The sequence below is a fragment of the Geotrypetes seraphini genome, chromosome 6, assembly GCF_902459505.1.
Source record: "Geotrypetes seraphini chromosome 6, aGeoSer1.1, whole genome shotgun sequence".
Taxonomy (NCBI): Eukaryota; Metazoa; Chordata; class Amphibia; order Gymnophiona; family Dermophiidae; genus Geotrypetes; species Geotrypetes seraphini.
In genome coordinates this window covers 171,697,944-171,724,306 of record NC_047089.1, presented here as the reverse complement: position 1 = coordinate 171,724,306, position 26,363 = coordinate 171,697,944, and the positions used below count along the sequence as shown (strand labels likewise).

General features: G+C 40.6%; 1 long non-coding RNA gene across 2 annotated transcripts; it reads left to right on the top strand.

Annotated features, from left to right (window-relative positions):
• The first annotated feature begins 1 nt into the window (after position 1).
• Positions 2 to 26,363, top strand: LOC117362521. Of its 2 annotated transcripts, XR_004539907.1 has the most exons (4): positions 2 to 136; positions 5,856 to 5,989; positions 24,882 to 24,927; positions 26,071 to 26,363. It is a non-coding gene; the product is annotated as an uncharacterized LOC117362521 (long non-coding RNA). The 2 variants fall into 2 exon arrangements; XR_004539908.1 differs by lacking the exon at positions 24,882 to 24,927.

Below are 26,363 nucleotides of genomic sequence, written 5' to 3'. Positions count from 1 at the left end.
ACTGCAGCTGGACTCGAGCTCAGCTCTGTCCAGCCTACTGAGCACTCCCACGCTCCAGGCTGTGTGTGTGTGCATGCATCTCTCTGGCTCAGAGCTACCCGAGGGGGACTAAAGACGAACAGGTTTCCTTAGAAAGGTAAACATGAACTGTATTTCCTCAAAGAGCAACTCTCTGGAACTAACTAGCAAGTTAATCCCACAAAGAACCCCAAAGTATAAAAAGGCATTTAGCCAGCCATCTTAGCTAAATATTCATCCGGTATGCTTATCAGATGGAAAACAATGTTATTAATCAAGATTTATTCTCTCACAAAATAAACGTGAAATAAAATGTTAAACAGTGGATTTTTTTCCTCTCCTTACATTTTCAGAGCAATTGGGTAACTTAGGGTATTTAAAATGCTAACAATATTTTTTTCTTTTCTTTTCTCCTTACATTTTCAGATTAATTGAGTAATTTAGGGTGTTTTAGAGCAAGGGTGCTTAGCCTAGTTTAGAAATATGTGGAAAGTATGTACATCTTTTTCTTATATTAAAGACCCATTTCACTAATGTGTAACAGAGAAAAATAGAAATGATGTCAGATTAAAGACCATAGACCTACCCAGTGCATTTTTTTCTAACAAAAAAAGGTGCCAGCACTCAAATGCCAGGAGTGGGGTGATCACCGAAGGACCCACCCCATAATAGACAAGCCCCATAGATTCTATAAAAAGGCAGAACTGGTGTGCATCTGAGCTCTTTCATTAATACTTAGGGACAATGAGTCAATTTTAGCAGGCAATAGAAAAGGTGCCAGTACTCAGTATCTTTGAGCATCCTCTGAAAAAAAGAAAAACCCTAGTGGCTGGGCCTATCCATTGCATCTACTATCCCTTCCTCTTCCTTAAAGATCCTATGTTCTTGTGTTAAGCAGTTACAGAACAATTATACACGGTTGACAGTGGCCTAGTAAGAGGAGGGTAAGGGGGGGGGGTCCGCCTTGGGTGCCATATTGGTGAGGGTTCAGGCACCCCTCCTCCTCCCTGCCCCACCTCTTCCCACTCCTTGACTCACCAGACACGTACTTTCCATTCCCTTCCCATGTACCTTTAGTTATTCACCATCATGAGCAACAAATTTAACGTGCTCCTCACGACTGTGGCATCTCTCCTGCTGATGTCACTTCCTGGCACTGTGCATAGGAAGTGATATCAGAGGAAGAGACAATGGGGTCGCGAGGAGCAAGTTGAAGTTCTTGTTGCTTGCAGCGGTGAACAACTAGAGGTACGGGGAAAGGGAAGGGGGCACATGTGTGGCAGGGGGAGTGGGGGGGTGGAGACGAAGGGGGGCACTACCATCCTGGATGCCTCTCATCCTCGCTACACCACTGATGGTTGAGTCGCATTATTATGACCACCACCTACCTCCGACATGAAGGATGCTGTATTGGCAACTTCCTGACATCCCACCTTAAATGCCCATGAAGTCTGCATGTCACTTGAATGCACATGTCACACGCAGACTTCATGGGTATTTAAGGTGGGATATCAGGAAGTTGCCAATACAGCAACCATGGCTGTCATGGGGGAAAAGCGTGATTTATCAGACGTTGAAAAAGGCATGATCATCGGCTACCGAGACAAGGGCAGCAGCATTTTGGAAACGGTGGAGTTTGTGAACTGTTCATGGGCTGCTGTGGTTACAGTTTAGTATGAGTGGACAAATGAAACCTTTTCGATGACCTGACTTGGTACGTGGGGCAGCATGAGCCATCGATGCGAGAGGTGAACTTCCACTGTGCAAGTTGGTGCAGGCCAATCAGCACACTAGCGTAGAGCAACTCACCATCCAAACAAACCAGAGGGTTTCCAGATGTGTGTCCAGAATGACTGTGCAGCGAACCCTGTTGCGATTGTGGCTCCGAAGCGGATGGCTGGTGGCTGCACCCATGCTCATGAGGGTTCATTGCAAAAAAACAGCTGCAATTTGCAGAGGAGTACTGACATTGGACTTGCACCAACTGCCAGAGGCTGCTTTTTTCGATGAATCACATTTTGAGCTCCATCAAACGGATAGATGTTGGCGTGTCAGGCGTGAAACTACCAAGAACAAACACCCAGCAACTATTGTTAAATGTGCACAAGCTGGTGGCGGTAGCATTATGGTCTGTGGAATATTTTATTGGTATTGTCTAGGATCCTTTATACCTCTGGAAGGCACTCTCAACTGATATGGATATCTCTCCAACCTTACCAATAAAGTACACCCATATGTATTGACGGCCTTCCCTATGGCCAATGGGATCTTTCTATAGGACAATGTGACATGTCATACTGCCAGAATTGTTTGCAAATAATTTGCAGAGCATGACCAAGACTTCCAGCTACTTCCCTAGTGTCCAAATTCCCCAGACCTTAACCCAATCGAGCGCATTTGGGACCACCTCGATTGACATGTTCGATGACTGGATCCACCATCACGCACATGTCAGCAACCGACGGACGCACTGCAGTCTGCATGGTCCATATACCTCTAGCAACCACCTAGCATTTTACTGAGTCACCCCCATGGTACATGGTTGTTATCAATGCTACCAGAAGAGGTTTTTCTGGATATTAGCAAGTGGTCATAATAATGTGACAAGACCTGGTGTAATCTTCCCTCTAAAGATCGAGTTGATGTAAGCAAAACGTATTCTTCGCAGAGAACTGAGTTGACGTGGACGAAAATGTTCTATTACCTCACTTTGTGTGAGGTAATTTTCTATTATCTCACTTTACAGACATGCACACACTCACAGGGAAGTTGGAAAGAATTCCATGACTCGTACTCTGCATGCTTACCCTACTTATTTGTGTGTAGTTTATAGCTACTCTGAGTAAAATTCAGATACTGGATGTTTAGTGCAACTTAAAAAGAACACTGTTCCCCTCCCTGTATGAGCACCAAAAAAAAGGGACAGTAGGGGTTCTTTTGAACTCAGCAGAGAAGAACCCCTTCATTATCTACCAGCTGCCTCTCGCAGTACTTCTATTACTATGGGTTCCTTTTACTAAGGTGCGCTAGCGTTTATAGCGCGCGCTAAAGATTAGCACGTGCTAACCGCGCGCTAAATGAAAAATACTAACGAAAGCTCTATGGAGGCGTTAGCATTTAGCTTGTGCAGCATTGTAGCGTGAGCTAAAACCGCTAGGGCACCTTAGTAAATGGAGACCTATGTGTATTAAAATTTGATAACCTGCTTTAGCTTACAACAGATCCAAGTGATTACAGTCAAAATATAAAGAAAGGAGCTCCTTAAAATTAGTAGAAAAGACCTCCATAAAATTAATTTATTAAAAGGCCTCAAGCCACAAATACCGAGCTAAAATTTTCTTTAAGTGTAAATGTGCCTCTACTATATTCCTCTGAACCAGTCAGTGGCGCCCTAGACATGTATCAATAGATGTGACCATCTTGTGAAATCTCTATATTGAATGCTTGTTGGAAAAAAATAGGTCTTCAAAAGTATTTTAGAGCTTTTCTTTTATAATTCTCCTTTAATTTAATGAATTTGAGCAATTGATTTCATAATGCTGGTGCTAAGTAATAAAAAGCTTTGGATCTTGTTGATTCCTACCTGGCCTTTTTTTTTTTTTAAATTGTATGTATCAGGTGTTTGACAGTGCCTTATGGGTTAAAGTCAATGTTTTGAATAGAATTCTATAAGTAATCAGGAACCAATGATAATGTATATAAAGGGGAGTAACATGGTCAATTTTTTTTTATTATTTCCCAACATCTTCAGAGCTGTATTTTGTAATATTTATAGATACCTCACATTCATCTTAGAAGTGCCTGCATAAGCAATGTTGCAATAGTCTAAACATGATATTAGAAATGCATGGGTAAGTGTATGAAATGCTGATTCCTCAAAGTATAGTCTATGAGAGTATAACAACCTTTAAGTATAAAAACCTTTTTTGGTAATTTCTGAAATCTGATCATTAAAAGAAAGCTGATAATCCCCAAATATTTAAATGTACTTACTAAAGGAATAGGTTTCCCAGCTAGTGAAAGAGTAATTTGGGGTTGAGGTCTGGAATTGGTGATCCAACATGAGGTTCTAATGATATGCTCCAGGGAATTATCTACTGGCCATCAGATAAAGGTACAGGGGGTGTTCAGTGGGGTTTTGGGGATATCAGGGGGATCTTGGGGATCTTGGGGAGTTGTCAGGGTGGAGTCAGTGAGTGTCAGGGGGATCTTGGGGTGTCAGAGGGTTTTTGGGGTGTCAGGGTGGAGTTGGGAGAGTGTCAGAGGGATGTTGGGGTGTCAGAGAGTGTCAGGGGTAGAGTCGAGGAGTGTTGGGGTAGAGTTGGGGAGTATTTGGTGGTGTTTGGGGGATGATAGGGCCAGCGGCAGGAGAGAGTGGACATCCCTCCAGCCCTGGATGGTGTTGGGAGAGTTTGCCATTGCAACAGGAGTAACTGGGCAGTCCTCTTGCTTTGAACAGTTGGTGGAGGGCTTTGGGGGGTTCCGGCTGAAGGGAGTGGGCATCCCTCCTGCTGGCCAACATCAGGGGGGGAACGAGTTCCCTGCTGCAGCCACTAAACTGATCGCAACATGGAGATTCCCTTGCGGCCATCAGCTCAGTGGCATTGTGATTCTATAACCTGTGCCTGTGTCATGGATGCCAGTTAGAGAATCGTGGTGATTAGGTGGAGTTAGGCGTCTGTCCATCAATTCTCAAAAACCACTTAGGTGGCTGCTGAGGCCGGGCTTCCTATACAGAATCAGGTCCTGAGGTTATACTTATACCATTACAAAATTTTTTTTAGATATTATGGTCAAATTTTTTACTCATGTGCCTGACACATATTAACATTACACGCATTGAGGATTTGTTTGTAATGACTGATATGAGGTTTTTTTGTATTAAATTTCTACCATGATATCCTCAGCATGCTAGGCGGTGACTGTGCTTTCTTTATAACATCATCCTCATAAGGGGTAATTCTGTACAGATTGCCTAAAGTTAAGCACTGGAATGATATTCTCTAAGTGCAAATTCTATATGCATTCTTAAGATGTGTACAGTGTTATAGAATAGTGCATGCCAGAATTTATACCTGGTTTCAGTTGGTGTAAACTGTAAATCCTAGCACCCAAAACTGAATGTGGATTCTGGCACTATGCACTGTTCTATAGAGGATGTCCATCCTGGAACACTCTTTACTATTCTGCACTGATTTTTGAATGTTGAGTGCCATTCACTGAATTCAGCCCATATGGCTCTGACTGAAAGTTGCTGCTGTGACACAAAAATTACATGCAGTGCTGAAACAGATAACTGGCATGACTCCAAACACAACTTTCAGATTCATCAGAGAGAGGCCCTTTAGGCTGACCCGCACATTTGTTGGAGGAGGAAATTCAGATTCAGTGTTAACAACCAAATCACCTTGTTGATCACATTGCACAGATTTCTAGACATGGAGGAGGGAGGAGAATCGGTGGGTGTGATGATGTAAATTTTTGAAGCTTACACCCAATCCCCATATTTGGAGACGGGATAGAGAGGGGTGTCACAATTTTTTTTATTGCATTTCAAAATTGTTTTGGATTTTCCTCCTCTTTCCTATAAAAAGATCATACTCGGACCTTTTTAATGGTCCAAGTTCAGCTGTTGACTGCCTGTTGAAAGGAGATCAGCTGGGACTCAGGCAAAGCACTCAAGCACTTCACTTTACAGCTGTGCTGATGGAGCAGCCCAAATCTGCAGTTTTGCTGCTATGCTAGATATGGATTCAATATTTTTCTTTACATTTCAAATTTATTTGATATACCATGAATAATAATTCCTCTCTAAACTAAACTAAATTAAACCTTAGGTTTGTATACCGGATCTTCTCCACAATCGTAGAGCTCGGCACAGTTTACAGGAATTGGGAGAGAAAGGAATTCCAATGAAGGTTAAAGGATATAGTGAGAAGAATATGTGGAGGGCTTAGGATGCCAAGATGGAGTAAGTATTACATTTTTGAAAACACTAAGAAGTGTATAATAATTTTAAAGGTATATAGTGAGAGAAGAGATTAGTTAGGAGGCCTAGGTCACAAGGAATGATTATAAGAGGTGCAAATTTACCTAAGATACAAAAGGAAGAGAAGGATAAATAGGGGTGAACAGCTTCTATGAAGGGTCATGCCCACCTCAGGAGGAAACAGGTAATAAGTCAGCCAGTGGGAAAGGCCTGTTTAAAGAAATATATTTTTAGAGCTGGCTTAAATTGTTGAAAAGAGTGTTTAGAATGAATATCCTAAGGCTCAGTCTCTGGCAGTGTTCAAGGCCTAGTTAAAAGCCCACCTCTTTGAGAGTGCTTTCAACTCCTAACACCTTTCAACTTGGGTTCTGCCTCCCCAACCCTATATGTCATGTCTGTCTGTACAAGTTAGATTGTAAGCTCTTCAGAGCAGGGACTGTCAATGAATGTCAAAATGTACAGCGTTGCGTACGCTTTTCAGCGCTATATGAGTGATACGTAGTAATAGTAGAAGAAGAGAATTTCAAAGGGTAGGTGCTACGACCCCACTCGTACAGCAGGAATGTTTTGCAAAATGTAAACGGACTTGTAGATTTAATTTAATTTAATTTAATTTAATTCTTATATACCGCTAATAACCATGAGAGGGAACAACCAGAAAACCTTTATTCTCAGGTCAAAAAGATTGGTTAAGAATATATGGTACAAGGAGGCTAAATAGAAAAGATGGAATATCAGTATGGAGAGGCTGATGAGTGAGGATAAGAATTTTAAAGGAGAAACTGTAAGGCATATTCAGATAACCAATGTTCCCCTATAACAGGGGTGTCCAATGTCAGTCCTCGAGGGCCGCAATCCAGTCGGGTTTACAGGATTTCCCCAATGAATATGCATGAGATCTATTAGCATACAATGAAAGCAGTGCATGCAAATAGACCTCATGTATATTCATTGGGGAAATCCTGAAAATCCGACTGGACTGCGGCCCTCGAGGACCGACATTGGACACCCCTGCCCTATAAGAACGAGAATAACATGAACAAATTTCTTTACCATACAATAACTTTACTGCAATAATTGTAGTCTCCTTATATGATTGTTTGGAAGACTGTGTAGACGGGAGTTGTAATAATTACAGAATGACACAGGGACACATTTTTCCGTCCCATGCCGATGAGTTTTTTTCCTGTCCCTGCCCCATTCCTGCAAGCTCTGTCCTCATCTGCACAAGCCTCAAAATCATAAGTAGCAAATTCTAGAGCTCAGATTGTGATGTCATAATGCCTCATTCCACCAATGTCTAAGCTCTGTCCTCATCTGCATAAGCCTCAAACACTTTAAAATCATAAGTGTTTGAGGCTTGTGTGGTTAAGGCAGTGCTTACAGGAATGGGGGCAGGGACAGCAACAAAACTTGTGGGGATGTGAGAGAGAATAAAGCATGGATACATCCCGGAAAGTCCTGACATTAGACAGGTGAAGGGGGATGAAAGGAAGACAAAGATCACTTTTCTCTTTACAGAAAAATCTGCTCTCGGCCCCTGCAACTGACATCTACCTTATCTATCTCTGCAGATGATAGAAACAGTAGATTAACTATGGAAAGATATTTCACCATTAACTGAAGAACATGCAAAGATGGAGAAATACACTGTTTTATGAGTTCAATTAGCTACTGTAGGAATAAAACTAGAGAAAAAGCAACAGGTCCTGAGGCTGTGGGCTAGCTGTGGTTTTACACCAAGGCCCACCCAGCCAGATACCATAAAGAGATAAACAGACTGTGGTCAGAAGACAGAATTCTCAGAAGGAAGAATTCATAAGAAATATCATCTAATAGAAAGTATCAGAGATGTTTAAAGTTGGGAGGGGGGCTTGTGCTCGGAAATACTAATATGGTGGGGAAACAGGCATTTTGGGGAAAAGGTAGGTTTTACGGAAAACAGAGTAAAACATATAACATGACGTAGGTGAGAATAGCCAATAAATGAATGTAGTTAGGCAGTAATGCATAAGTAAATAACCAATAAGGATGTATCATGTGATGTAAACCAACGTGGTGTTGGCCACTAAGAAATGTATAAAAACCAGGCCTTTAGAAGGGAGAGGTCAGAACAGACATCGGAGGACCTCTGGGCCTAGAGGTCATCACCTTCTGTTACGCTATATACTATATGATCTATACTTGTAAGCTGTTATTGATTGACTAAATAAATATATACTTATTGAAACCAGTATATAGCGTTCGAGGTCTCATTACCGAGGTAGGCCTAGACAGCGGCCTATCTACCTCAGATGGTACAGGGAAATTGAGTTCCTGCGGGGACAAATTTGTCCCTGTGTCATTCTCTAGTAATAATCTACCTCATCAGCATGGCAAAAGATGAGGCCAACAATGTATAATTTGAAACATCTAACGCAGATGCCTTCAAAGTAAATATATATTCAAGCATTTCTCCTCATTTAGGGGTCCTTTCACTAAAGCTGTGCTAAAAAGTGGCCTTAGCAAACTCTTACGTGGGTCTGTCCCACACGCTAAGACCATTTTTAGCTCAGTCAGAAAATGGCTGATTTTCCATTTGCCAAATTATTGGCCACACACTCCCCCTCTTTTACAAAGACATGCTAGCGGCTGCCGTGTAGCAAAAACGCGGTAAAAACCCTAAAGCCCTTTAAATCCCTAAGGGGTTTGAGGCAGTTACTGCTGCGGCAGCCGCTACCATGGCTTTGTAAAAGGGGAGGACTATTTTGTAGGCAGTAAAGCTCACATGCTAATCAATTAGCACATAGGAATGCAGATGTATTGACTGAATAGTGCAGAAATGCTCACTTTCAACCCCCTAGGCATGGCCCTTTGCAAAATTACCACAGGACACCTCAGCAGGCAAGAAAGACAGTGAAAGTGACCTTAGGTGCTCAATTTCTTTATTAAATCTATTTGGGCTCGACACGTATGTGTTTCGGCCCTATGGCCTGCTCCAGGAATCTACAGATTAAAATGAACAAACTTAAACAAAATAGCATTAAAATGTAAAACAACATAAATGCTTATAATAAGCCAATATTTAAAACATCAGTATTTAAATTTTTTTAAATTTTGATGTTGTTTTGTTTAAGTTTGTTCATTTTATTCTGTAGACTCCTGAAGCAGGCCTTAGGGCCGAAACACTTACGTGTCGAGTCCAAATAGATTTAATAAAGAAATTGAGCACCTAAAGTCACCTTCACTGTCTTTCTTGTCTTTCGACCTTGAGAAGGTAGCATCTCCTGTTTCTTCATGGTGACATCTAGCAGGCTCCATGGTAATCCCTTTACAACCATGACAAACACATGCTAGTGTTTACCACAACTTTGTAAAAGGACTCCTGAGGCACTACTCCTGAATATATGGCCAGATTAGATGTATAAATCTGTTATTTATGGGGGATATCTAGGTATTTAATTTAGATTTCTCGGTTATCATTTTATAAAGGCTTTTTCATATATATATGCAGAATATTTGAGAAGTATTCAGAAAAGGGAAAATGGTAAAACTAGAGGGTTGTGATTGTGGGGTGGTAGACTTAGGAGTAACGTTAGGGAAATACTTTTTCATGGAGAGGGTGGTGGATGTCTGGAATCCCCTCCCTAGGCAGATGGTGGAGAGGAAAACGGTAACAGAATTCAAAAAAGCACGGAATGAACACAGAGGATCTCTAATCAGAAAATGAATGGTACAAATTGAAGAACTAAAGCCGGTACTGGGCAGACTTGCATGGCCTGTGTCCCATATTCGGCAATTCGGTTTAGGATGGGCTGGAAGAGCTTCGACTGACACTCCAGTAATTTGGAACATGAGGATGGTGCTGGGCAGACATTACAGTCTATGGCTCAGAAATATCGAAAGAAAAGACAATTTAATCATTAATTTATAATGTATGTAAACTATTAGACAGATTGGATAGAGCATTCTGCCTTTATCTGCTGTCATATACATGCCCCTTATATAATCAATTTGACATACCAACTTTCTGTGGTAACAATCAAAGGAGCTGCAGTGGAAACTGAACATAGTTCTTCTTATTCTCAGATTGCTACACAAACCACTAGGCTATGCCTCTACTCCAGTTACCCAAATAAAAGTACATGTGATGCAAAAATGCATGCACTTATTTGAGACCTAGGCGTAAACATGTTTGGTGCTGAATTTGGGTGAAACTTGGTGATCAGAGGATTTATATGCCCAAACGGCGCAGCTCACATAATGCCTCAAACCCCACCTCATTTTTGAATGAATAATTTTGGTTCTATAATGGCCATTGCCAGTAGATCAAAGTGCACTTTTTCTTCAATACTTGGGCTCTGTTGCTGAATGGTTAGCATATAATGGCTTGAAATGGAATCCTGCCAAGAGTTAAACTATTATTCTAATCTGGCTCATCTCCAAAAGCGCATTGTTCTCCTACAATACAAGAATTTCTCAATACTTTTTTTTTTTTTTTTCATAATTCTGTCACAGTAATTGGAGTGGCACAGCAAATATTTAACATTTGATCATCACATTTCTAATGTAATTAAAGACCTTTCTTTACTCTGAGGCAACTGCATGCAGTTTACCTCATACTGGAGAAGGCTGGGCTTTACATCTTATTCGTTCTTTTGTTCTTTCACCCCTGGACTACTGTAACTCAGTTTACCGAGGCTTTCCTTCGTGCCAACTCTGCCAATTTCAATTAGTGCATAACACCACAGTAAAACTGTTGTAAAAAGCCAAAAATTCCAGACACACACCCCTTCACTAAAGCTGCGTTAGAAATTTCTACCATGGCCTGGAGTGCTAAATGCTCTGATACCACTCCGACGCTCGTAGAAATTCTATGAGCATCGGCACATTTAGTCTGTCTTAGTAAAAGGCTTAGTAAAAGTGGATTGATAGATGACCCCTTTATTATAAATGTAAGAACACTGGTTTCCTTTTGCTTTTCATATTCCATTAAGCTCTTCCCAATTACCCACAACACTTTCTATTCAAGGTATCTTATTGTTTTTTTCGGTTCATAGACGAAAGCGTGCGAGACAATTGTGCGAGGACAAAAACGCTAAGACAAATGCACGTAGGATGTCAGCACGCTGGATTAAAAGGTGCTTCAAGGGGAACCCTATGATTTTACTTGGAAGTGTTGGGGGGTTTGGGGGTAAGAAACTCTCCCATTATAGAGGAAAGTGTTATTTTTTCCAGTGATTTGGGGGAAATTACAGTTTCCTCTATAAGTGGGGTGGGGGCTTCTCCCCCCACCCCACCCAATGGCAGTGGCAACTCTGCTAAGTAAAGTGGGGGATTCCCCCCCCAAAGCGCTTTAAAGTTAGCTTTTAATCCAGCGCGCTGACATCCTATGCACATTTGTCTTAGCGTTTTTGTCCACGCGCGATTGTCTTGTGCGCTTTCGTCCCATCACCATTTTTTCACAGTTCACTAGTAGCACACTCAACCAGCATGTGCATTAAGACTGTCAAAGGTGCATTTCTTATTTTTTTCCCTCACATCATCACGTTTGGTTAGACATTTCTCGGCAATATTGTTTTAGTGGCATGGCCCCCCACACTGGAATGAATTACCAATTGAACTTTGATCAAAGCTCTCACTTTCAAAGTTTGGAAAGGCATTGAAAACCTGGTACTTTACCAGAGTGTTCCCTCAGGACTAAATTATGGACTTGGCTGAGCGTTTTGGAGATCCATGGCAACCAGGGCAGGATTAATTCGTCGAGTGCCCCTAGGCACACAAGTACACTGGGCCCCCTGCCCTGCCCCACCCCACCATGTGCCCAGGCGGAAACAGGAAGCTGCATCAGAGGGGCAGGGGGCTCAGTGTACTTGTGTGCCTAGGGGCCGTCGACGAATTAATCCTGCTCTGGGTGCACAGGGAGAGGAATGGCCAGTAGGAAAAAGGAGGTATTGATATCCATTTATAAGACTCTGGTGAGACCTCATTTAGAATATTGTGTATAATTCTGGAGACCGCACCTTCAAAAATATAACCTGCCTCCCCCACTGAGGAAAATACCCACTTGTTCTGCAAATCCTTGTAGTCAGTCAGCAGAAATTTCCCCAGAACAAAAAGAGCCAGGTTTACATGAAAATTTAAACATCACCTAAACTTTTAATGAAAACGGGTAAAATAAAGTTTTAATAAAATTAGGGAATTACAAGTATGAAAGACCAAAGGTGAATCACAACACAGCAATCAACGACAATTCAAGTGCAGAGAGAATGTATTGCATTCTTAAATTTCAAAGCAGTTAAGGAAATCCGAAAGTGTCAAGAGACTCTAAGGGCTCCTTTTACAAAGGTGGGCTAGCGTTTTTAGCGCACGCACCGGATTAGCACGCGCTACCCGAAAAACTACCGCCTGCTCAAGAGGAGGCGGTAGCGGCTAGCGTGCGCTATTCTGCGCGTTAAAGGCCCTAATCCATCTATGTAAAAGGAGCCCTAAATTGTTTCAAATAAATAGTTTAAAAAATATATAAATATATATTTCTAAAACATATTCTCTGCTGGCCAGTGTTACAGTCTAACAGCAGAAAGCTTGAACAATGTTCATTTTGCTACTAAAGTGACAAAATTTATTTTCATAAGAAACACTTTGGGGTCCTTTTACAAAGGCGCGCTAAACGTTTTAGCGCGCGCTTAGTGCACGCTACAATACCGCATGTGCTAAACGCTAATGCCTCCATAGAGCTTGCGTTAGTATTTTTCATTTAGCGCGTGGTTAGCACGCGCTAATCTTTAGCGCATGCTAAAAACGCTAGCGCACCTTAGTAAAAGGAGCACTTAGTACAAAGTGAATCTAAATTTCAAAAGTGCTTGCAGACAGAGATGTCCGACACTGTATATGCATGGGCTAACCCCAGCTTTATGAGAAGTCTTTTAAGTCAGTGTTTCTCAACTCGGTCCTGGAGTACCCCCTTGGCAGTCAGGTTTTCAGGATATCCACAATGAATATGCATGAAAGAAATTTGCATGCACTGCCTTCATTATATGCAGATTTCTTTCATGCATATTCATTGTGGATATCCTGAAAACCTGACTGCCAAGGGGATACTCCAGGACCAAGGTAAAAAACACTGTTTTAAATCATCAGTCCCATAAATCTTAAATCTAGAAGTCTTCCCGCTTGCTTGAATTTCTTTAGTGCTTCTCCTTTTTTGAGCTGATTTGCTCCTCTTGATCTTCACCCTAAACCTATCTTAAATAAATGATCCCCCTTTGTGAATTCACTGGATAAGTAACCTGTCAGGAAAGCCTAAATAGTGAAATTCTTGCTTGAATAATATAAAATAAAAGTACATTTTCCCTTTCTTGAAGATCCTAGCTACTCTATCTTATTTTCCCTATCCCTACAGTGCTGCTGGCTTCAATTGCTCTGGAACCCACAAACAAGCACTCACAGTTTCATACTTCTATAGAAAAAATGTATAGAAAATTGGGTTTTTCTTTTCTCTTTTAAAGATCCAGAGCCACTTTCACATATTTGTTTCTAGTCCCTAAGAGAACCTTCACAGTGAAGCTGTTGAGGTTTCAGTAACCTCTAATACTAAGGTTCTTTTCAAACAACTGAGTAACAATTATAAACTCTTTTATCTTTCACCACAGTGATGTTGTATTAATTTCCTTTAATTCCATCCCTCAACTCTGAGAGAGACAGGTAAAACTTAAAGTAAACAGCAAATGTTTTAATAAACTTTCCTTAGGTTCTTAAATACTTTTGTTGGAAGTTCTGCACTTCTTCGGGAAACCTCAATCTATCCTTAGATCTCCCCCACCTGCTGTGAGCTTCAAGAGCAATACTCCAAAGTGTCTCACTCACACTACATGAACACAGACTTTATTTTGCAGTCATCTATTCTCACATATACCATAAATTCCCACTTTTCACTCAAATATTCAGTCAGTCAAACTGCAGCAACTCAAATGGTCCCTCTCTCCTTCACTGTGGCAGTTACTCTCCAACTGTAACTTGCAGCAAGCTTTCTTGACTTGTACTGCCAATCAGCTTCATGCATTGAGATTCTATAGAAAGTTCATGTCTACACGTTTACAGTGTTACCGGTATATTGCTGGATAAAATTTTAAGAAGCCTTTTAAAAAATTTCATTCTTTGTAACCACTGGTTACAAAAAGATATAAACAGAATGGAGTTGGTCCAGAGGAAGGCTACTAAAATAGTTGGTGGTCTTTGTCAAAGGGGCATATGGGGACATGCTTAAAGATCTCAATATGTAAACTTTGGAGGAAAGGCAGAAGAGGGGAGATATGATAGAGATGTTTAAAAACCTATGTGGCATAAATGTGCAAGAGGTAAGTCTCCTTCATTGGAAAGGCATGAGAGGGCATAGGATGAAATTAAGAGGTGATAGGCTCAGGAGTAATCCAAGGAAATACTTTTTTACAGAAAGGGTGGCAGATGTGTGGAATAGTCTCCTGGTAGAGGTGGTAGAGACAAAGACTGTGTCTTCCATCCACAGTAATCATTATCTCTTCCTCTCTCTAAAAGATCATCACTTTATAAATTAACAAATAACTCCCTTCCCCCTTTATGAATCTGCGTTAGGTTTTTTTTTTATTGCAGGCCGCAGTGGTAAAAGCTCTGGTGCTCAAAGAATTCCTATTAGTGTCGGAGCTAATATCGTCACAGCTGATGATAAAAAAGCCTAATGCAGCTTCATAAAAGAGGGCCAAATTGGGGAGGGGGGGAGAGGAGAAAATAGTGGATGCTGTGGATGGACAGACTGGATAGGCCATTTGGCCTTTATCTGTCATCATGTTTTCATGTTTCTCTGTAACTTAGACCTCCCAAAACTGATTTCCTCTTATTTTTATGTTCATGTTGTTTAGTCCCCCTTTAAATGATTGCAACCCACATAGATTCTTTAGATAGGCAGTACAACACATATTAATAAAAGAAATAAATTTATACCTCAAAAATTATCCATGTATTTAGTTTAGTTTATTCCAACATTTGGCATACTGCCTTACATCTCAACAGCACCAAAGCTGTTTAGAATACAAGGGGCACTTCATAATTTATCTACCTAAGTAGGAAAGAAAAGAGTTTTCAAAAACGTTTTGTTTTATTTTTCAATATAGTCCCCTGAAGGCTTCAATGTAGGGAAATGCAAGGTCATGCATATAGGGAAAAAGAACCCGATGTTCAGCTACCAAATGGGGGGATTAGTACTAGAGGGAAATAACCTTGAAAAAGACTTGGGTGTGCTGGTGGACACAACAATGAAGTCAACGGCACAATGCGTAGGAGCCTCAAAGATGTCAAACAGAATGTTGGGTATTATTAAAAAGGGTATTACAACCAGAACGAAGGAAGTAATCATGCCGCTGTATCGCGCGATGGTGCGACCACATCTGGAGTACTGTGTCCAATATTGGTCGCCGTACCTGAAGAAGGACATGGAGATACTTGAGAGGGTTCAAAGAAGAGCGACAAGAATGATAAAAGGTATGGAAAACCTTTCATACACTGAGAGGCTAGAAAGGCTGGGTCTCTTCACCTGGAAAAGCAGAGACTCAGAGGAGATATGATAGAGACTTACAAGATCATGAAGGGCATAGAGAAAGTGGAAAGGGACAGATTCTTCAGCCTATTGGGAACTACAAGAACAAGGGGGCACTCAGAGAAATTGAAAGGGGACAGGTTTAGAACCAATGCTAGGAAATTTTTCTTCACTCAGAGGGTGGTGGACACCTGGAATGCGCTTCCGGAGGCTGTGATAGGACAGAGTACATTAAGGGGATTCAAAGAGGGATTGGACAAGTTCTTGAAGGATACGGGGATTGAGGGATATAAATAAAGGTAGAGATAGGATCTTAAAAGGGTATAGATAGAAGAATAATGGGAATTGAAAGGTTTTAGTCAAAGGATCACTTACAGGTCATGGACCTGATGGGCCGCCGCGGGAGCAGACTGCTGGGCGCGATGGACCCCTAGTCTGACCCAACGGAGGCAACTTCTTATGTTCTTATGTTCCTTTGGCTTTTTCCCCTTTTGTGAGAAATTTTAAGCACTGAACAGTGCTACAAATCTAGGAATTATAAATAATGGCAGACCAGTTTTAGGTAAAATACAATAAAGAGTAAAAAACTGGATATTTCCTGACGTTATAGATAATAAACATCGCAGATTTTTTTTTTTTAAACACATTACAGTTAAATAACCCTTGATTTAACATAAGTTAATGTATTTCTGAAATAACATTGTTTTTATTTCCCTCTGGAAAACTCTGTAATCTGGGATTTTGAAAAGTACATTAATAATTTCTGTATCCAATTTTGCTGCTTGAAATACCCATAAATCTTCTATCAATTTCAATCTCTTTGTTCCCTTAATTGGGGGATAAGTAAAAAAAAAAGTTCTGAATTCTCCTTGATCTGACAATTCAGTCAGTACAGGTAAGTATGTGCAGATCCAGGTAGAACTTTATATAATAATTTATTTAAATTATATTTAAAATTCAAGCTTGAACAGGAAGTCAATGTACTTTGAGATTAAATTTTGATATATGGTCATATTTGTTCAGAGAAAAAAAATCAGTTCTAAAGCCATGTTTTGTATAGTCTCTGTTTTATCATAGCTGTTTCGCATGGTAAATACAGGATATTCCACATAAGGGAGTGACATAAGGACCCCACAAAGATGCAAATCACAAAAAAAGTAGGAATGAACAAGATGCTTCCATATGGGACCTTTATTGATAGAGAATCTCTCAATGAGTCGAGTCTTTTCATTGAGAGATTCTCTATCAATAAAGGTCCCTTACGAAAGCATCTTGGTCATTCCCACTTTTTTGTTTCTGAAATATAGGATATTGCAATAATCCAACATTCCCAGAATCTGGGCCTGAACAAAGAGATGAAAATGAGGCACTTCAAAATATTTATGAACGGTTCTTAAGTTTTGCATCATCAGAAAGGATTTTTGATTTACCCCCTCTTTTACAAAGGTGCGCTAAGCTTTTTTAGCGTGCGCTAAACAGGCGCTAAATGCTAATGCGTGCATGTTATCCTATGGACGTGTTAGCAGTTAGCGCACGTGTTGATTTAGCATGTGCTAAATCCACGTTAAAACGCTTAGCATGCCTTTGTAAAAGGGGGCCTTAATATTTCTACATTTTGTTCATTTATCTTATAAAATTAATTAATAAAAATAATTGAACTAAAAAAAAAAAGGATTTTTGAACCGATTTATTAACTTGCAGTTGAAAAGTGCAACCTCTATCCACTCTGATCCCTAGTAATTTTAAGGAGGAAACTAACCCCCTCTTTTACTAAGGTGCGCTATGTTTTTTAGCACGTGATAAATAGCGCATGCTTATCATGTGTTAAACACTAACGCGTGCATGTTATCCTATGGACACGTTAGCGGTTAGCTTACGCATTGATTTAGCGTACGCTAAATGCATGCTAAAATGCTTAGCTCACCTTAGGGCTCCTTTTACAGAGTTGCACTAGCCGTTTTAGCGCATGCTTAGCGTGTGCTAAATTGCCGCAGGTGCCAGACACTAACGCCAGCATTGAGCTGGCATTAGTTCTAGCTGCATAGCGCGGGTTTAGCACGCTCTAAAATTCTGTGTGCGCTAAAAACGCTAACGCAGCTTAGTAAAAGAGGGGGTAAAAGGTAGGTTACAGCACTGATCATAAGTCTAACGGCAGAAGGTAGTTTATCTCCATCCATCAGTAAAATTTGTTTTTTTCTGTATTGTTTTAATTTGTGGGTCTTCATCCAATTGCCCATTATTTCAAAACCGTCTTTTAGGGCTCCTTTTACTAAGGTGCGCTAGCCGAAAAATTACTGCCTGCTTAAAAGGAGGCGGTAGCGGCTAGCATGTGCGGCATTGTAGCGTGCGCTATTCTGCGCGTTAAGGCCCTAACGCACCTTTGTAAAAGGAGCCCTTAATGTCTTAATTACATTATCTAAGGGTTGCTCAACTGGCAGTAGGAGAATAAGGTCATCAGAGTATCTAAAAAAAAGTTATAGCTAGCACATTCAATGATACAAATTGAATAACATTGGGGATAGGAGAGAGCCCTGGGACACTCTGCAAGAATTAGCCATTTATCCCATTACCTTCAGGAGTTAACCAGATAAAATAGGTCATCATAATATTTGGCAACCACTGACCAGTTAACTTTTAGTCAGACAACTTGATGACTGACCACAGTTGAGCCAGTTGATAGAGGGAGGACTTTTTAGCACAAATATTAAGTTGGACTATATAAACAGTTAGGGCCTGGAAAAAAATATATATATGTAATGTAATGTAATTTATTTCTTATATACCGCTACATCCGTTAGGTTCTAAGCGGTTTACAGAAAATATACATTAAGATTAGAAATAAGAAAGGTACTTGAAAAATTCCCTTACTGTCCCGAAGGCTCACAATCTAACTAAATATATATGATACATAGGGCCAAATTGAGTTTACTTTTTTTTTTTTTTTTTTTAATAATGGAAGCATTGGCAATTTGAAATACAGGAAAGACAGATTAAAAAAAAAAAAAGAATTAAGACTAGTTCACTGATATTCCTGCTCAAGATTTTACTCTGTATTTCCTATCTTGCAAAAATCCGCCCTCAAAATTATAAACTCTCCTTGTTATACCTATTGCCTCCAATATCTGCAGTATAAATAATTAGTACTAATAATATGGTATGATCTACCAAATCAAAGGGTGAGGATAGATCAAACTGAGATAAGATAGAAAAAGTAGCTAAGTAAAATCTTAAAATCATTTTTCAGTGGCATCTCATCCAATTAAACACCAACAAAATATCCAGTTAATTGGATATTTAGCCACATAACTGGTTATGTGGCTCCTGAATATTGCTAAAGTTAATCAAATAAAGATGTATACTAAGGGCCTGATTTTTAAAATGAACATCCCAATTGCAGGTAGTGATAGGGGTCCTACTGCTATCTGGCAGCCAATCAGGATGAATATTAAAAAAAAAAAAAAAAATGTTTGCAGAAGGACGCCTACATTGTAGGCATCTGTAGCACATCTACAGAGACACATAAGGATGGTTAAGCGCACCTTTGGGCAGGGCATGGGCGTTGTTTCACCCGGAAGTGGGCATGGGTGTGCATAGGCCCGAGACAGATGCCTTAAATGTAAGCCTGCAGAATGATGGCCTACATATAAGGCATCTGTTCAGCGATACTGACGCGATTCTCTTTAGGATGCCGATGCACGATTAACACGCGATCGGCATCCTAAAGAGAATCAAGCCCTCACTGTTTATATAGTCCAACTTAATATTTGTGCTAAAAGGTCCTCCCTCTATCAACTAGCTAAACTGTGGTCAGTCATCAAGTTGTCTGACTAAAAGTTAACTGGTCAGTGGTTACCAAATATCATGATGACCTATTTTATCTGGTTAACTCCTAAAGACAATGGGATAAATGGCTTGAAATATCAACCCTCTGATTTGTATACAAGAGGGGCTAACTCTAACACAGAAAACTGAACAAAACTATCAGCTAGGCCTGTTTAAGCTAAACCAGGATCCAAGCTCTTCCCATGACTTTTCATTACAGAAAATAGAAAGGAGGGAAGACCCGACCACTGTGAAATATAAAGTAAATTAAGGAATGGGAGGTTTTTTTTTTAAAAAAGGCCATACTTGTTTATCATTTAAGTTTATCAATTAAGGATAATCTCTGCAAACATTATTACACCACTTTAGTGTTCCCAGCATTTAGACTCAGGATTTTTCCCTGAGCAGCAACATTTAATAGTTATTCAAACAGGTTTTACATTGATGAAACTGCTTATTACCTGCACCCTGCATAAAGGGAGCAGTCGAAGAGGGAGGGTGGGTTCGTAGCAAGATGCCAGGATAAAATTCACTTCTCACTTGTTTTGGCATGTCCAGTCTCAAGAAAACAATCTGTTTGAAATAGGTTAGAATTTAGCTTGAGCCATAATATCTAGGTGATATCAACAAGATGCAAATACAGTTATAGATGTTACAGAAAAGAAAAAATGATATTATTGAGAATTCATATAAACTTCAATAGGAGCTCTTTTTTTATTATAGAGATACCAATATCACACATACAAAATGAATATTTAATAGAAATTGAATAAACACAGGTTTGCTCCTTCCAGTCAGCGTTCTCATAAAAGAGCAGCACATTTTTCTGTACTAGTTAAGGTTAATTGCAAACCGAAGGTTAAAGATCATGGATCATCTAGTGAGACATTAAGTGGCAGTGGCCCACCTCCCCCTACCATCCTTAAACACTCCAGGTCATATTGCACTGACTCATTGCTAGTGGTTTTCTCAATAATGCAGACTCTGCTTCTCATGTGAAACAAAATATTGCATAAAGTTCTCATAGCTCTGCTGGTCTTATTTTCAAAAGATAGAAACAGAGAAACATAATGGCAAATAAAGGCCAAATGGCCCATCTAGTCTGCCCAGCCACAGTAACCATTATCTCTTCCTCTCTCTTAAGAGATCCCATGTGCCTATCCCACGCCTTCTTGAATTCATACACAGTCTCTGTCTCCACCACTTCTTCCGGGAGACTGTTCCACACACTCCTCCCCTCCTCCTCCTCCTCCCTAGTCTGGCAGATTCCCTCGCACAACCCTCTCCCCTGATCTACCTTTAACCATAGCTTTCTCTGCTCTAGAGTTGGTCGGCAGTGTTAGCAATTCAGATAATGATATTGCCATTTCTGCATCCACTTTCTCTGACTTAAATTCCTGTTTGTGCAGGGGAGGAAGAATGGCAGAATTGTCAGCATTATGTGAAACATTAATGCTTCTAGCCACCTCTTGAAGAGAGAAAGAGGAGTTTAAATGTATATTAGGAGAGAGAAAAAGCTGACAGAACATGTGGGGAGGAGGTTGGGGAGAGGAACTGCTGATAGTGGGTGTGGAAAGTGTAAGAGAGGCCAGGGAGCTGCTGGACAACAAGAGGAAGGAGTGGTTGGACTGCAGGTGAGGAATAATTTGAAAGAGAGGGAGTTGGGGGGGGGGGAGTAAAGAGAAGCAGAGCAGTAGGACAATGTGAGGAAGGAGGTTTGATAGAGAGGGAGCTGCCAAGCCATGGGAGGCATTTGAAAGAGAAGGGAACTGCCTTATCACATATGGGGGTTTTAAAAGAAGGTGGGCTGTTGGACCCTAGGCAAGAATGGGGGTTGAGAGAGGGAGAATGTTTGACCTGGATATGGAAGGAAGAAGGGAAGAGAGGGGAAAAAATTTTGGACCCAGGGGCAGAGGGGAGAGTTGAAGAGAGAAAGGGAGAGAAGTTGGAACAAGGAAAGGGAGGAGGAACAGATGAAGGAAAGAGAGCAGGAGAGATGGACCTGGCGACACAGGAGAGAGTGGGAGGGAAGATACTGGACATAGGGAGAATAGAAGGAGTTGTTAGACAGGTTGTTTAGATAGATATTGATAGGTATTTAGATGTGGAATACAATGAGAAAATAGGGAGGTGGAGGAAAATGCTGGACATGGACACGGAGAGGTAAATAGAAAGAGATGAGGAAAAAGTGCAGATTCAAAATATGAGAACAGATCAGTAGATTGCAGATGGTGGAGAGGTGGGTATTGGGAGATTCTGAATATAACAGGATATAGGGAGATGAAAGGAAGAAACTAAACACGGAGGGAATTCATATGAAGATGGAAGAGAGAAAGTGGGCATGAGAAGTGCATAGGAAGATGTTGAACACAGAGGCATAGGAAACAAGGATACAAAGGAAAATGGGAATTTAATGCTGGACATTGGAAGGAATGAGAATAAAGTGCAGATGCTGGTCATGGGAGGTAGGAATTGAGACGAGATGATGCCAGACTCAGGAACATAGGGAGCTGGAGAACAGATGCTGGACAAAGGAGGAGAGAGAAAGAGGGGAGGAATGATGGATGTGGAGGGAAAAGGGAGAAAAAGGGAGAGATGCTTGGAGAATTTATTTTTCCCATATTACTGGCAGTTAGGAGGAGATAGAGAGAGGGAGATGCTGAAAACATGGATGGGAAAGGAAGGGGGAGGGGAAACACTAACAGAAAGAGGGAAGATACTAGATGGAGGAGGGTGGGGGGAAGATTCTGGACAGAGGAGGAGAGAATGGGAGGCTTGCTGGACATGGAAGAGGGTAAAGTTACTATGTCATTGGTACCCACATGCACCAAGACATCAGTTTCCTCCCCAGCACTGTCTAAATTCTTATCTAAGTGACGCGTGAGGTCTGCCACCAGGCAGGCAAGTAACCAAGCATCCTCACGTCCACCAGACACCCAGCTATTTACATTTCTAATGATCAAATCTCCCACCATAACGTCCGTCCTAACCCTTTCCTCTTGGGCAGAAGTCCCTGAAGACACATCCTCAGTGTATCCCCTGGTGGGAAGGTCCAGGCTACAGGGTTGTCTCCTACTTCACCAGGGTGATGCTCTCCTATAAGAAGATCTCCCTACTCCGAGGCAGCGCAGAGGCTGCCAGACTGGAGGTGGAATTTTTCTACAACATCCCTTTAGGTCTCCTCTACGTATCTCTCTCTGTCTCCTTCAGCTCCTCCAAGGCTGCTACTCTAGTCTCAGATCGGGCCCATTCCCTGAGTGCTAGGAGCTCTTTACACCGTGTACACACATAAGACCTCTCACCAATTGGGAGATGATCAAACATGTGACACTCAGTGCAAAAGACTGGATAGCCTCCTTCTTGCTGCTGGACAGCTGCCAGCATCTTAATATTGATGATTTCTTTCTTAAGTTGCTATGGGAGTTGGAATATATATTCTAAATTCCCCTAAGATTGCTAGTTATATGTTAGGTTATAGTAATATTTCATTTTTATTATTATTTTGCAAGGTTGTAATTGATAGGTTACCTCTAAGAATTTCTCAGACAAGTTCTTAAGAGCTAATTACTAGCTAATTATGTGTTTAGCCTTCTAATTGGTTCAAGAACTATAAATCAGAGCTCAGGAGAGAGTGGGAAAATAACTTCTCCAAGCTAATTAGCTAGGAAACAATTCTATAAATTAGTGCCTCCATTTAGGTGTGCCAATGCCATGCACTGGATGTGAATTCTATAACAGCATCTGTGTGCCAATATACCTCAGTGTAGGCATGACCACTTGCACCATGACAATAGCAGGTGTGAATAACTGATGAGTGTAACTGATATTATTCTATAAAATTACTTGCATCATTTGGAGAAACATCCATGGCTCACCCTTGCTCTGCTATATACAGTATATACCCCTTGCTTCAGTTATGCGCTATAATATTTAGATACTACCTTATAGAATAGAACCTACCAATTATTGATGAATATGATGCATGTTAAGTATGTCTGGGTATCACTTTAAAGAGTTCCATCCTAAAAGCATAAATTGAATCTCTGAAAAATGTCTTCCCTGAATCTGGCTAAAATTATGTGCAGGGCTATACAATGTACACAACAACAATACAATACAATACAGTGCCTTTTATTCCACAATTTGCTGCAAGGAATCTATGCGGTTTACAAAAGGATTTAGATCAAGTTCTTAAGTTACATTGTTAGCAGGAGCATTGGTTTAGGAAGGAGGTGTGAAGGGTAAGAAAGTGACTTTAATGAAAAAGAAAAATGCATGTCTTTAGTTTCTTCTGGAATTCAAGGCAGTTGATGGGTTGTCTTAGGTGTACTGGCAGTTTGTTCCAAATGAGAGGTCCCTGATATTTGAAGGCAGTTTAGAATATCTTCTTTTGCTGTACTTGCTGAGGAGATAGGAAGGATAGTTTGCAGCATGTGAGGGAAAGGGAATGGGGACTTGTATACTGTCTTTTTGTTGCTTTAGTATTTCAAAGAAGTGGGCATTGGAGGATTAAATGACTTGCCCATGGTCACAAGGAGCAGCACTGGGATTTGATCTCACAACCTCTGGGTGTAGAGGCAGCAGCTCAACCAGTGAGCCGCAGCCTTTAGTCCCTCTGAGTTCTCTCCATAGATCGTTTTGTGTACCATGCAGGCGCTCTTGAACTGGATTCTTCTTTTTTCATTGGCAGCCAGTATAGTTGTTCTAGTAGTGGACTTGCCTTCTTGTATCGGTTCTTTTTGAGAAGTAGTTTTGCAGCTGTGTTTTGTAGTAGTTGAAGCTTCTTGCATTCCTTTCCTGTAATGCCACAATGAGTTGCAAAAGTCCAAGTATGGTATTAGAATAGATTGTGCTACTGTCCTAAAGCTGGTAAGGTCAGGCCTGGTCTTATTGTCCTCAGTTGTCTCATCTTAAAGAAGAATCTTGGGCCTGGTCTTATTGTCCTCAGTTGTCTCATCTTAAAGAAGAATCTTCTGAAAATGAAGTGCAGAATGCATTTTAAATATGACATCTACAGTAAGTCCAATTTGGGACATTTTGCAAAAAACATCTCAAAATAGTCTATTTCACAGCTATAATCAAAGTAGAAAAATGTCTAAATTTCTGACTTGATAATGACTTCAAGGTAGACATTTTCAGGCTGAACCCATCCATTTGTAAGTATAGTTTTTGAAAAATGGCAGCATTCCTAGTGAACTGGTCATACAGCCAGTGCAAGTTAAATATTCATATATCTACATACAATTTTCACTCACTCGGAGTTTCTTTAAAGATTTCTGTCACGAGTGGAAAAAGACTTCAAGTGCTCATGGGTGCTGCACGTTAGAATGAAGTTATGCAGTCCTCTACGTGTGAATTATCGTTAGGCTTAAAAAAATGTTTTTATATTGCTTAATCAAATTGTAATTACAATACCACACACTATATTTTTAATGTATGGAAAAAAAACACTTAGCTGGAAATTAAGACTGGAGGTTCAACGGAGCTTACGTTTCACTTTTCTAGGAGCTTCTTCAGGAACCAATCTTCCTTCATGACTAATGCATTCCAAGTAAGCTATATTGCCTATTAGCTTATCTTTGTGGATGCTTTCTGAACGCTCATGTTGAATTGCTAATGGTGGCTAAGCAATTTCAAGATTTTGAAATATTCATATATTACATTTTATGTTATGGTGAGACTGGTGGTCAGTTGGGTTCTATAGAAATCCTTCTGGAAAGGTCTGAGAGGGGTAAAGGGAATTAAAAAAAGAAGAAAAAGAATGCAGAGACCTAATAGATTAAAATAGGCCAAATTACTTCATTAAACCATAAGCTGATTTCACTGGCAACATTTTTTTTCTAAAGATTTGCTTCCTTAAAACAAACTGGTAATTATGAAAGACCCCTTCAAAATGAATACAAATATAATCTCCCACCCACTGTATCACATAGGAATTTTGAGAAACACGATGGTATCTTTAATTGACTATAACAGTGGTTCCCAACCCTATCCTGGAGGACCACCAGGCCAATCGGGTTTTCAGGCTAGCCCTAATGAATATGCATGAGAGAGATTTGCATATAATGGAAGTGACAAGCATGCAAATCTGCTCCATGCATATTCATTAGGGCTAGCCTGAAAACCCGATTAGCCTGGTGGTCCTCCAGGACAGGGTTGGGAACCACTGGACTATAACATGTTTTAATGCAGTTTCTGATACGCTGTGATAGTTCATCATGGCTAAAAGTATTTTCCTGCTGATTTTCGTTTGTACTCAGTGTCCGGTGCATCTCGTCGCAGTGTCCAACAATAGTCAGCCAGCATGGATGGATTCCAGTTGCCCAGGGATCTTTTTCCATAGTGGCAATGTCCTGTTGTACCTTTTGCCATATTCATCGCTGACTGGACCAAGATTTGTGGGGCAGAAGTCCAAGTGCGAATGTAGAAAGTGCATCTTCAGTGACATGTTGCACGTCATGGTTTTGTATGCTCTATTAATTTATCAACCAAGCCCATGTACAAGCATGCCCAGACTGCGTCATTTCCATGGATGTTATGCAACCTGCCCTGAATGTACGCCTGGACATGCCCACACTATATCCAGCAAGGTATAACATGAGCAATAGGCCTAAATTAAGAATTGTAAAAAAGTACTTTTTTGTTAAAACGGTATGTGATATATAATTTCAAATGTGATCTTCCTTCCTTGCAGACTCCCACGCCGAGGGGCTATCGATCCTTTCTGAGGAGGGCAATTTTGATGGGGAAAAATGTGATCTTGCTTAACTGGCTCCTCCAGAGTCCTCCCTCACTTACACAGTGGAGGATGCAGATGTTGACTTTACTCAAGCTAGAGCAGGTCCAGATCCAGGACTTGGACTCCTTGCATGGACGTAAATTTAAAAGATCTTGGCGTGCACTTTGGGACACTTTAACCCTGAGGATGCGCAGTTGTCTTCTGAACCGGTAGCTTTATTATTTGTGGTTCCTTCACTCCTATGTTGT